Source organism: Trichoplusia ni, chromosome 24 (genome assembly GCF_003590095.1).
Source record: "Trichoplusia ni isolate ovarian cell line Hi5 chromosome 24, tn1, whole genome shotgun sequence".
Lineage (NCBI taxonomy): Eukaryota > Metazoa > Arthropoda > Insecta > Lepidoptera > Noctuidae > Trichoplusia > Trichoplusia ni.
The window spans coordinates 4,302,825-4,316,029 of record NC_039501.1 but is presented as its reverse complement, the minus strand read 5'-3'; the positions used below and the strand labels follow the sequence as shown (position 1 = coordinate 4,316,029).

The following is a 13,205-nucleotide window of genomic DNA, read 5'->3' as shown; positions in this document are numbered from 1 at the left end:
TAACCTTGAACGAATGGATGGAATGAAACTAGAACGCTACCAAGTAAAATAGTCCGGTTGTTCCGTGCCTGAGCAATGGCGCTCCCTATTTTCTAAAATTGTTTGGATAATGTTTTGACTTATGCTTTGATCATATTTGATTAGTTTCCTTGTTTATAATTGTCATCAAAATAAAATAAATAAATAAGACCTGGAAATGGCAAATTATAAGAGAAAGCGATCTGCTAATTGGATGGCATCAGAAAAGACGCAGCTGGTAGATCTAGTTACTGAGCATTTTCATGTCATAGAAAAAAAGAACCGACGGGGTTTCAATGAAGCAAAAACTTGCGGAATGGACGACAATATCCAATAAATATAATTCGCAGACAACGCTTTCCCACCGTACTGCCGAAAATTTGAAATCCCAGTGGGAAAGTTTAAAAAAAGCTACCAAAAAGAAGCATCTTTTAAGAGGATGCATTTAATTAAAACCGGTAAGTGTATGTTACAAAATTTTTATGGCAATTGTATCTATAAATCTACAAAAACTTGTTTTTTCTTAGGTGGTGGACCATCAAAGGCCGAAGATTGATGATCCTCTTCAAGAGAGGATCCTGGGTCTTATAACGCCAAGTGCTGTAGGTCTACATAATCCGTATGATAAAGATAATGTAAACGTTACAGAAAATATCACGGAATCATTTTCAGCAGAGGCACATAAAAAGGGTTTGTCAGATATCAATTCATACCTAATAAATAAAAGTAACAGCCTTAAGCTTTGAATAGTATGATAATGTCTCACGAAAGTTTAAACTCAATGTATTGTGTCTTTGCACGATGATCTTCTATTATATATTTTTTTCAGACGAATTATTACATACAATTCCTGGCCCTGAGGTTCAGACTAAGTCAACACACCACGTTGATACTAATGAAACCATGAATAATGTGGTAAAGTTGCACACTTTTTACATCATAGATTTCAAAAATATTAAACAAAAATGTTCCTTTAATTTTAGTAAATTACCTGTTTCTTCATATGTGTACTGTATTTCCATGTTTACGGTTGCTTTACATATTATGTATCTTTTTTAGGATTGGGGCGATTACACCTCCAAACTGTCTAAAAACGCCTGTTTTCAGAACAATTGAAACCTTCAGGCAAAAAAAGGCCTTATTCAGGAAACGACTTGAATGGATGTCGAAAAGGCGGCCGCAACTTACGAGAGCCTCTCTTGAAAACTTGCAGGAGTTGAAGGGGAAGGCTATTAATGTCCAAATCGAGCATGCAGCTAATGAGAGAGAAGAAGCTAAAAAATTGTTTGAAATCCAAATGGATATACAACAAGAAATTTTTAAAACAAGAAAAAATTAAAACTAGTTTGCTACTTTTAGAGTTGAGACAAAAAAAACGCAAATAAATATTTATTGCTTATAAAATTTGTTTTATTGGTTACAATATACTTTGAAAATAATTATTAATGATAGCATCTCGCACTGAATTGGGCCTGATGTATTGTTGTGGATGTTGTGGTTGCTGAGTTATCTGACCATGGTGTAAAAGTTCATCCCATGGAGCTGGAAGTTGTAGTGCGGGATCATCAATGGGATTGACTTCACCTCGTTGCATCAACATATTATGCAACACGGCAGTGGCTACAATAATAGTCAAAGACTTGTCCAGCTTAGTGCGAAGCCCTAAGGCCATTGCAGGAAACCGTTTCTTCCAGATCCCGTATGACCTTTCAACAGGATTACGAGTCCGTATTTGTGACTCGTTATAGAGTTGTTCCACTGGAGTCCTAGGGTTCTCTAAAGGCGTCATCATGTACGAAGTGGAAGCATACCCACCATCTACTAACAGCAAAAGCATTGCCATACTGGCCAGTTTCAAACTTACTTTTTATGCAACTATTATTGAATATAGTGCTGTCGTGAGATGAACCTGGCCACCGGGCTACTATATCAGTGATCTCCAAGTTTGCATTGCAAATAGTTTGCACGTTGATGGAAAAGTAGCCCTTTCTGTTGCGATATAGTTCTGCATGATCTCCACCTGGTGAGGATATACGGACATGAGTACAATCCATTGCACCAATGACTCGCGGAAATCTAGCGATTTGAAAGAATGAATCCTGTTCTTTTCGTATTTCCTCGCGTGTTGTTGGAAATCGGATATACTCTTTGTGCAACGATGCTATTGCTGCACTGACTTGGTGAATAACTCTGTGTGACGTGGTGTACTGATACCGACAAAGTCACCAATGCTCATTTGGGTATTATTTGTTGGCGTAAAATCTTAATGTAGCTAATAATTGATTGACAGGCGATATTGGCTTATTTCTGAAACAAAACGAACAAGTGCTAGAATTAATTTCCACTTTTTACATAGAAGAAGGCACCTTTTTTAAATAAAATTGCATAAAATTACATAAATAACATGCTATTATTAAGAAAACTCACCTATCTGATGTATACTCCAAGCGGTGCTCGATTTTTGCCAGTAAACTTAATGTTGCCTCCTTGGATAAGCGAAATCTTATCACAAAATCGTGTTCGTCGTACTCTTCAAAATAATTAGCCCTTTCCTTAAACCACCGTGGACGAGGACAAAAATAATCATCATCTTCGCTATCGGTTTCATTTATTAATGCATACAAACGGCGCGCCATTTTTTAAATGCGATGAACTGACTTGACAGTGACACTTCTAACCAAAGATTAGCAGCTTATATGACCGAAATTGGCGGTATATGACCTTATCTAGTATAGAGGTTTTATCATTAGTTTAAATGTTGGTGAAACGTAAAATGGATATACTCGAGAGTAATTAACGATTTATTCTTGTACTAAGACTTATACTATGTTGTGAAACCGGGCCTTAGTCGGATAAAATGAGCCTTTGTGTTAATCTCAGTTGACCTCCATATGAAATTTCATCGAAACCAGGCCAGCCGTTGGGAAGTAAAAAACATTTAAAATATTGTGATTCTAATGTTATTTTATGTCGACAATTATTTCATGATTGATGATTTCACGAAAGGCACATAAGCAGATCTTTTAAAGGTAATTTTAAGTTTTTCACCACTAGAGGTTTTACTCGACTTTCGTTTGAGCAGATTCTGTTATACTAAGCCTAACTTTAGTCATCAACTTTACTCGCTATCCAGACAAAATGATACATACCTTGAACCTATTAAACGGCCTGAATTTGCACCTTTCGGACGCGACAAGACTCCTCAGCGACTGAGTGCGAGGACATTGACTGTCCACCAGCCATCGGTATGTTCCATACAACTTTGTGGTGTCCGACCTATGTGATAAGGTTCAATTTAGTATGGCAAAAGTTGGATATTTTGTCGGCTAAAAGATTTTATTTGTGTTCTTAGAACTTCTTCTTTAGTTTAATTTAAGTTAAATCCATTAATCGTGAAACTTTTCTCTCATAGTGCCGACAAATATTGTCTTCTTACATATACAATTTTGTAATGCCGCTATGCTACATCGTTGCCAATATAAATATAATTAATAATATTTTACTGTGAACTGATTCTCAAATGGTATTTTTTTTAATTCGCGTTTTCAACATCATCCTATCCTTTCAACTGGTCGGGGGGGCTTTCAGTTTAACTAGATGCAGCTAAGTATCAGTCTTTTACAAGGAGCGACTGGATATCTGACCTCCTCAACCCAGAAGCTGAACTGTTAATAGCAGCAGATTGATAAAACTTTAAAATAACTTACATATTAGGCGGTGCAGTTAGCAGCCTCTGTAGGTTGGCTAACGTCGGTCGTATGTCTGATAGTGGCAAACCGCGCCCGACGATAAGCTGACCGATACACTTGTTTAAAAGGAAGAGAGCGTATCTGAACAGCGTTGTGTCACCGCCGCGAGGAACAGGGGTATGCTGAAAAATGAACTTGTGATCAGTCGAGTGCATAGGACTCGTGAAACTATTAGAGCCTGTTTCACTCCCGCCATTTAAGTTCCCGTTAAATTACCTAACTTTACAAACTTTTTTTACAAATAATGTTTTCAATGAGAAACAGGCGCTTGAAGAGATATATATCATCATCGTCCACCCATTGCTGGGCTCAGGCCTCCTATTTTTCGTGCCAATTTCTCAGTCCTGTTTCAACATATAACAGTATTGTTTCTGTTTTTATCTGCACCAATATAATAACTTCTTTATTTTTTCCTTTTAAAAGTTTAAACTTCTCATGATCTCAACTGTTTAACTAACCCCTAACAATTAGCTATTATTGGCAGCTAATTTAAATTCTTAACAAAAGACAAAGCAGTCAAAAACCAACTTACTTAGGGTCAGGCAAATCAGGTGTTACATCAAGGATCTTGCTGGCGGATCCCAACAGCGTGATTTTATATCGCAGGGGCTGGTTCAATAGGGCTGCAGCGAGGCAGGTAGCTTGGGCCACGAAGCCGGCAGCCACAGAGTCTGCTACGGGGTTCGAACCCCGGGGGTACTCGTCTCCGCAAACTGGGAGGGGCACGTCCAAGATCGTCCAGGTGTTGGCATCCGTCTGTTAGAGAATAAAAAGTTTTGGTTTCTGAAGTTGCAGCACTATTAGGTTATTTTTTTTATTCTCGAGATATAAATTATTCGTCTATTCAGTTTCATTGACATAGTGATAGTATACTACTCTTCTTGTAATTCAATTCCACGACTCCTCATAAATTCAGTCCTCTAGAGAGAGAACTAACGCACTGCACAAGATTCAGAGCAAGTAAATATTCGTGGATCACATAAATACTTGTCTTATGTGAGGATCGAAACCACGACACGTCGCGTGCAGTTGGTTTGGCGTGGTGACCTCAACCACTCGGCTATCCGTACAGTCAATGTGTATATCAGTCAGTAATATACAGCGTGGCGCTACAATGATGATGACATTAATGCCACTATTACTGAATCTGGTTAGACCTGGCAGCCGAGCCCATATAGTCGGGAAAAATGCTAGGCCGATGATCATGTGTGTATCATACCGTGTGTATATAGAACAGCTGATGCAGCTGCTTGAGCAGCTGGGTCCGGTGCGCGGCGAGCGCGCGGTGCGCGGCGGCCGCCAGCTCGCGCAGCGCCGCGCACGACGCGCGGGTCTCGCGGACCACCTCGCTGCGCCGCGACAGCGAGTGGTAGCTCTGCATTAGTTCCGTACCTGAGATAAATATTACCGTACCTGTAGTACCTGGGGTAAAATTAACCTGAGATACACAAAACAAGATAATACGATATTAAGATAAAAAAAAACCCCGAAGGTAAGAAATTTCACCTACAACCTATAATAGGTTTTGCTGATGTTTATCGAACGTGTGAAAGGACATTCGCACATAATTCACCTTTTAGAACAAAATAAATTGAAATCGGTCAATCCGTTCGGGAGCAATAGACAGAGAGGCAGATTAGAAACAGACTGCTAGACAGAGAGACAAACAGATAGAGAGACAAACGACTGACAGACACTTACAACACCCCTAATTTTGCCCCCCCCCCCCCCCAAGGCAAAACGAGATCCCCACGCAAGTTAAAAAAATATTTTTTTTGAAGTTCCATAACACCAAGGACAGGCACAAAACGCATACAGTGTGTATATACATTTATATGATAGCATTCGTGTTCAAATAACCCAGTCGAACACAAATTTTCCTGTGCAGAAAATAGCCATCGCTTCCTCGAGTTTCTGGAAGGTTGTGAATAGTCTCGTGTCAAACAAGCACATTCGTGCTCACATCGTACGTGTACGTATAGTTTACAACAAGATCAATTGAAAAGCCTTCCGAAAATCGAGGGCTTATTGAAGTTAAGACGTTTAAATACAAAACAAATACAGACTTCAATCCCGTAGTTTGCTTCCAATATTTCCCCAAGCTTTATACCCAAATACCTCAACAAAATCATCCTTACACTCACCGACATCTTGATTCTCTTCAAACAGCTTAGCTCGCCTCTCTTTCAGTTTCCTTATATTCGTCAGCTTGCTATCTCTCTCATCTGATAGTATTATGCGCTTGAACCTCAATATCTCCAGCTGTTTTGTTAGTCTTACGTGTTCTGCCCTTTGGAACGGCGAGGGCTTAGCCTGGAATGGGAATTGGAGTTATTATGGTGTGAAGAAGCACTTGGAAGTTAGATCAAGGTTTAAGTTATGACTGCCTTGGAATTAGGCATGGTGGGTGACCATCAATTTTGCATCGAGATTGTCTCATAATCTGAAAATGGTACTTACCCAAAGTTTTGAAATACCAATAGGATGCTGAGAATTTTGACGAATACCATTTGGTTGGACTAGAATTCGACCTAAATGTCTTTTCTATACATGTTGATCGTACTTATAGACAAAGTTAAAACTAAATTTTGTACAAAAATTCCCCTTGTCGCCCCATCTTTGGCCTACCACCGCTAAATGACCAATAATAAAGATATATTTGTTTCATCTACTAACCTTAAAAGATAAGAGATCATTCAATTTGAGAGTCAATCTTGGTCCATTTGAGACGGGAGGCCTTTCTTTAACCCGCCCGTTTTTAGCACTCAAATCACTTTGTGACGACGATTTGTCTTTACTTAAACTATCACTGTCGTCCGGCGAGAACAAATTCCTTTGAGATCTACTCTTAAACTTCAATCTGGCGTCCCCCAAGTCGTCACTCTGGGGCCAATCATCATTGGTCACTGCAGACTTTTTGTATATTCTCTCCTTTATTTCTTGCACAGCTTCCTGCCTCTTCTTAATCGAATATTGAAGTAAATGCAACTGTTGTAGTTTAGTTGCGTTGTAACTAGGCCTGATCTCGGACTTCAAGAAATTAAGAGCCATGTATCTGTATTTAGGAACACCGTCAGACTCATTTCTCAAATCGTAACTTTCGGCAGTTTCACTTAAATCTACATTACACGATATATCTTCTTGTGACGAATTTTTACACATTTTATCACAGTTTGAGCTTGTAGTGAACTCTTTTACGTCTAAGTTTTCGGGAGAATGCTCGTAAATGTGGTTCGGGTCGCCTTTACCATATTCAGGAGCTGGGTCTCTCCGTCTGTAATCTCTTTGACTTTGCCCGATGTTCAAACTGGCTGACGATCGAAGAGTTGGAAAATTCTGCTGAAATCCTCTTTCTACTGGACTATGACTTTTAGAATACTCTTTATCAGACTTTTTCGAATATTTACTAGGAGATATAGACCTTGATTCTTTAACTAACTTGTTGCTCAATATATGTTTAGCTTCTAAAGTGATTTTAGAGAGATTGGTCCTTTCTGATGAGTCTGAGGATAATGATCCGTGTTCTATTTCGTTTTCTGGAGGGATAACGTCTAGTTTCAGGCTTTTGTATGAACAGAAATATCCTCCATGCATTTGGAACACTAAGGTGTTGCTTTTGAAGCAGTCTGATGTGAAATTTGAAGCGAGATTGGCTCCAATATACCTGAGGCCGCTAAAATAAACTCCCCACGTTTGTATGACAGTGTCCTGGGGTAATTTTGAGCCATCATCATTCGGATGTAGGAGATGACACCATATTCGTATGACGACATTTGTTGATGACATGCGATGCGTCGACTCTGCAACAAAGTACTGATTCAGTGGTGACGCAATCGTATTTCCTAATAGAAGTGATAAGGTTTGTAAACAATACGGACGCGTTGTATGATAGTCCATACAATTAACATGGTTATATGTTATCTCAATCCGTATTCGTATCAGAGAAAGTTGGCAAATGTTAATTTTATTTAGTAAAGGCAAAATATTTTAATAATAGAATGTCGAGGAAAGAAAATTGTTGTAAGGAAAGAATTCTTAGTTGTTTTAATGTGCCGTCGTGATTCGGAATTTAATTGATTTGTTAAGTCGAGAACAAAGCTGTTTGAATTATCATGCGAGCGAATAGAATAACATCATACAATAATATATGGTTGTTTACAAATAAAATAAAGGTTTGAATGATTAAACCATTGACATGCATTTCCAAAGCGAATGTTTTAGGCGTTTCGACACGCGATACAGCCGTATAGCGTACGTCAATTCAATAAAAAGCAAGTACAATCTGACTTTATAAGGATATCGCACTAGCTGTTCCGTGTGACTTTGTCTGATTGATATTTTTACCCACAGTATCCAGCGGAAGAGTTTGTTAATTTGCTTGTTCGGATGGTATAACTCCATATTAACCTAGTGTCTTTTATTATGCTTGATGACCTAAACCGAAATTTTAAAACTTATTATAAAACCATATTAATATTTACAGACTAAGCCCTATGTGACTTTGTACTAAGATTTTATTACATAAGTAACATGTTATATGATCTTTACAACTCGTAATATTTGATTCATTTTGTGGGAAGGACATTATCATCTTTAGAGTATTTCCCTTCGAACTTGCTGGAATCGACATTTCATATCTATAAATAGGCCTTTTTTCCAGTACTGGAATCCTAATGGACACCCACCTCCTAGGGGAGAAAGTAGGTAGTGTCAGACACTTACTGACTAAACCTTAACTCCCGTGTAACATATCCGAAGTTCGGCATGATATTGCACCTATTTAAATAAGCCTAAGAAGGAATATTTAAACAAAATCAGAGATCTTTTGAGGCAAATAAATTGTCAAAATAGAAATAATAACCCAACCAAATGCTGATTATTTCCCAGAGTTTACGCGATTACCTAAAAACCTAAAATCAAGTACGAATCGCGCATTTTGAACGTCATGCGTGTGCTATATAAGAGGAATGTAAATAGAACATTAATTAGGCATGCCGCCCGATAAGGAGTGACATACATAGGACTAGACGTAACACCACTGAGTCATTGTCAGTCACATTTCATACGCTTTGTTGTTATTCGTTTTCGCATACATTGCTGTATCAATTTGTAACAATAATAGGATATTTCCGGATCGTTCTTTCCCAGTTACGTTATTGTCAAATTGGTTTTGATTTCGCGAATTCTGCTTAGATCATGGGCGTAATTTGATAGAATACGAGTAAAAATATAAATTTTATAGTAATGCGACATGTCGAGGGTGCAATCCCCGCGTAGGATAAGCATTTATGTTACCTACGAATATTTGTTCTAAGTCTAGATGCCATGTGCATGAGACTTGAACTTCTTTAGAGCGGAAGAAAGTTGTTTAAAAAAAAACTATTAAAAGCCCAATACCTAGCGCTGATATGCGCATAATGTCTCGTATACAATAATTTTATGAATGAAAGAAAAACTGCTCTAATTATCAGACCCGTTCATGCATAGGGTCGATGTTCTTGAAATAATTTACTCATGGCGGGAAGTATAACAATTACGCGAAAATACCGGAATAGGCTACCTTGACATCAGTACCTGTACTACGAGATCAAACATTAGCGCAGCGCTGATATTTGTGGTAGAGGGGCGGTGCATAACACGCGATTTTCAACCTTATTGCGATACATTACTTTTTTGGCTGACATATAAAACAAAAAATTGAAGTATTTCATAGAAATGTTCTGTTAACAGCAGAAACAAAAAACGGAAACAGAACGAATTGAAAAGATGATTAAAAGATGATGAAGAAGATTAAGTCGTTAGAGTTACGCGGTTATGTCGATGTTCTTTCAAGTCTGTTGTTAAAAAGGAAACGATGATAGCGCTAATTTATTGCTGACATTGGTCAGTTCATTACGCTAGGTAATAAATATAGTTTTATGATGGCATGTGTTCTAGATAGAAACCTGCTTGTTATCAGTTAGGCATAATAAAAAGGTCATAGCTGTTTTTTGATAAGTTAATCCAAAGCTTCCTTTTTTGGGTTTTGTTGGAATATATTACAACCCATAAATTCTATACAACCTGTTTTAAGTTCAATTAATTTGGTGTGGAATTCAAAGACGTGTCATCAAAACAATAAGTATGGATAGCCCAGTGGTTGAGGTCACAATGCCAAACCCTCTGAGCGCAACCTGTCGCAGGTTCGACACCGCGAAGGTTGTCTCATTTGGGTGTCTTTATGCAGGAGTCTTGAATGTTCTTAAAAACTCCGCGCCGCAAGGTTCTTTTTTCATTTATGATTCTAAGATTTATTTATTTTCCTAAGTTTTTATACACTCATTTTTTTTTGTTAATTTCTTTGTTTGTCTATAATAACTATAAATTTTTCCATTACTTATCTGAAACTTATATTACATATAGGTACCTGAATCAATATCTTTCCATTTAGGATGTGGGGAGCATATTCTCTCGCTGGTATAGAATGGAGCAGACATAGTGGTGTGATGCAGAGTCAAGTAGAAGCTGCAGGGCGACGTACACCACTCAGGTGGACGGATGTTGTAGCCGACGATCTGAAAAGATTTTAACACTATTGAATGCATACCCGAAGAGTAAAAACGAATCGTTATTAGTGAGGCTTCGGTGTCTGTCTGACCATTTGTCACCAGGCTGTGACTCATAATCTGTGATAGTTAAACAGTTGAAACTTTTAATCAAGTATGTTGAGGTCAACAAGCCAAGCCCACTGTGGGAGATGTGTAGGACAAGCGTTTGTGCGATCCACAAATGCTTGTAATGAGTCTGGATGTCTTTGTGCTTTTGATTTGAATGTATGTGAAACACGTAGTGACACAGAGATTAAATTCCTTAATGCAGGAGTCATTTATTTTTTAAAGAAATAGGTTTTGACAATACCTTAACATCAGAGTGTATTAAAAGATAATTTGTCTCTATCAGTCTTATCTATGCATTTTACAATGCAGTATAACAAAAACATTATGAACATTACTTAATATCTGACCTTCACTTGATAAAGTTAAGAATGTCAATGCTTATATTAAAGAAACGATTTGAATAATATTTCCAATCAACTTAAATTAAGAGACGGAAAATATATTTATTTATAACTTTAAATAATGTGCTACTTATGTATTGTTTTTGTGAGCCAATAAAATACTTTTACAGTTTTGACAAAATTTTAAACAAATGACAAAAAGGCAAACAGGAATAATAATTATAAGCTTTCACTCAGGTTGGTCATGACAGTTACAAGCCCTTCATTTTGTCAGTCTGAGTTATTTACATCTCGAAAATCAATCAAATGCTTTGTAGATGTCTGTAGATGAATACCGTGTGCCATTTGGCATAGCCATTCTCCTGACACATCTGCTCAGACTCTAGCAATCCACCAATAAGGATCCATTAAGAGTTGCATGAATCAAATTTAGTAATATTTATAACATTGTAAATAAGTAATTAGGTGTGAATGAATTTGATTTTTATTGTGATGCCTTTACCACATGGATTATAACAGATATATGAACACCAAAAAAAAATATTTGATGGAAATAGTAAATGCTGGAAAACAATTCCAATTAAATTTAATTAATAAAAAAATAATTCCAACTAGAATAGATTGATAATACACATATTGCAGTACTTTTTTCACAACGATTATTATTTATGATGCATTTGAGCAATTAAAATAACAGAAAACAGTTTTTATATTCTGTCAATTTAATGAATTATGAAAAGGTAAAACTATTATTTATAGTTTGAACACACCATTTTTTTATAATTTGAATACATAATCACAGCACTGCCATCAATAATATCAAATAAATACATTAAGTAACTTGTTTTCTATAGAAAGTTTAACTTTCTTTCACCAGATGAGAGAAGGTATACAAAATAGTCAGGTTATATCAAAAAGTTTAACACAAACAAAAACAATGATATTAGAATGAAGCACAAAAAGACAGTGGTGCAAGTACAACTCTATATTTAAATATTAAAAAAAAATGTATTTAGAATTTGAATAGAGAAAAATTTTCTTTAGTATTGTAAATTTACATTGGTTGTGTATGAGTCGTCTAAAAGATGTCTCATTATGCTCATCTTATCATGCATTAAAGGGTATTTCACTTTGATATGTAGGAGGATATAAAAATAACCTTAATGCAGTCCAATTACGGTATTATTATAGGGAAAACGATAAAATTATAACAAATTGAGGTATAAAATTAAATAAATCTGTATTACACTGTCACGCAATACAAACGTGACATTGGAGGCGTTTGTTATAAACCTTTGTCACAATAATAAAAACTGAACCAAACTTTTTCATCTTTTTCTTATTCTAAATTACCTGTATCAAACTCCGAAGTCGCAACTGCTGGGTAGCAAGCGGAGTCCATTCTCTGCATCTAGGCCTTCCAAACATTATTCAACGAATTATAACGATAAAAAACAAAGGTACGATTTTACACACACAACACTGAAACTGTAACGATTTGTAGATGCAATCCTAGATTAATTGCATAATCGAAACGAGAATTATTTATAAGTGTATTGGTATGCTAAAAGTTTCTTTTTAAAGATAATAAATAAATAAAATGCATTGTTCAGCTGACTACTCGAATGTCAAATTAAAATTTTAGTTGTCATTCGAAATTTGCTTAAAACTACCATTTTGGTAACTTTTGTGACAAGAAAATACAAAAAAATCCAATTAATATAGTTGTTATGAATTTATTAGTAAAGTTATTTATATATCGCCAGGTAAATTAATAAAGAGGTAATATAAATTTATTTAATATTGTTCTTATTTTATGTTACTTTTAAATGATTAGATTCCGCATATAATAATGTCGATTCTTTAAATTGCAATTAAAAATATTTCAGCATTTTTCATTACGGCAACATCTACGGCAACAGGCTACGTTCCTTGCCTAAGATGCGAAGTTGGAAAATAATATATTTCTTCGTTCTTCGGAAATAGAATAATAATAAATAACTTTTTTGTTAAGTTTTAATTATGTTCAAAAAACGTTAATTAATATTGATACATGTCAAACCGCTCGTTTTTGAAGTAGGTATTCGGGTAGTAAGTAGGTTCGGTTTGATGTACAGTACGATGAGGATATTGGAATCCCTTCCCTTTTGGAGAACTTTATACCTACTAGCTTTGTCTGCCACACGCAATGGCTTATTCTGTTTAGACCAGAACAACGTATGGCGTGTTTTGATGCATCAGTAGCCAATCGTGGCGCGCTATTTCTATAGGAGTACGTAGGTATGCTTCTAACGCGTGCAACGCAGCGATGTGCCTCAACAGGGTAATATTTTTAGATATCTGCTTATACTTGGCAAGTTCAGTACTGCCTTATACACTATCTAGATACTTACCACTATCAGATTATTACCGTGTTACCGAAAATTTACCAAACGCTCAGC

At 36.4% G+C, this 13,205-nt stretch overlaps 1 pseudogene; it reads right to left on the bottom strand.

Moving 5' to 3' along the window:
• Nucleotides 1-3,143: 3,143 nt before the first annotated feature.
• LOC113505065 lies at nt 3,144-12,401 on the bottom strand (annotated as a pseudogene).
• Nucleotides 12,402-13,205: the final 804 nt, after the last annotated feature.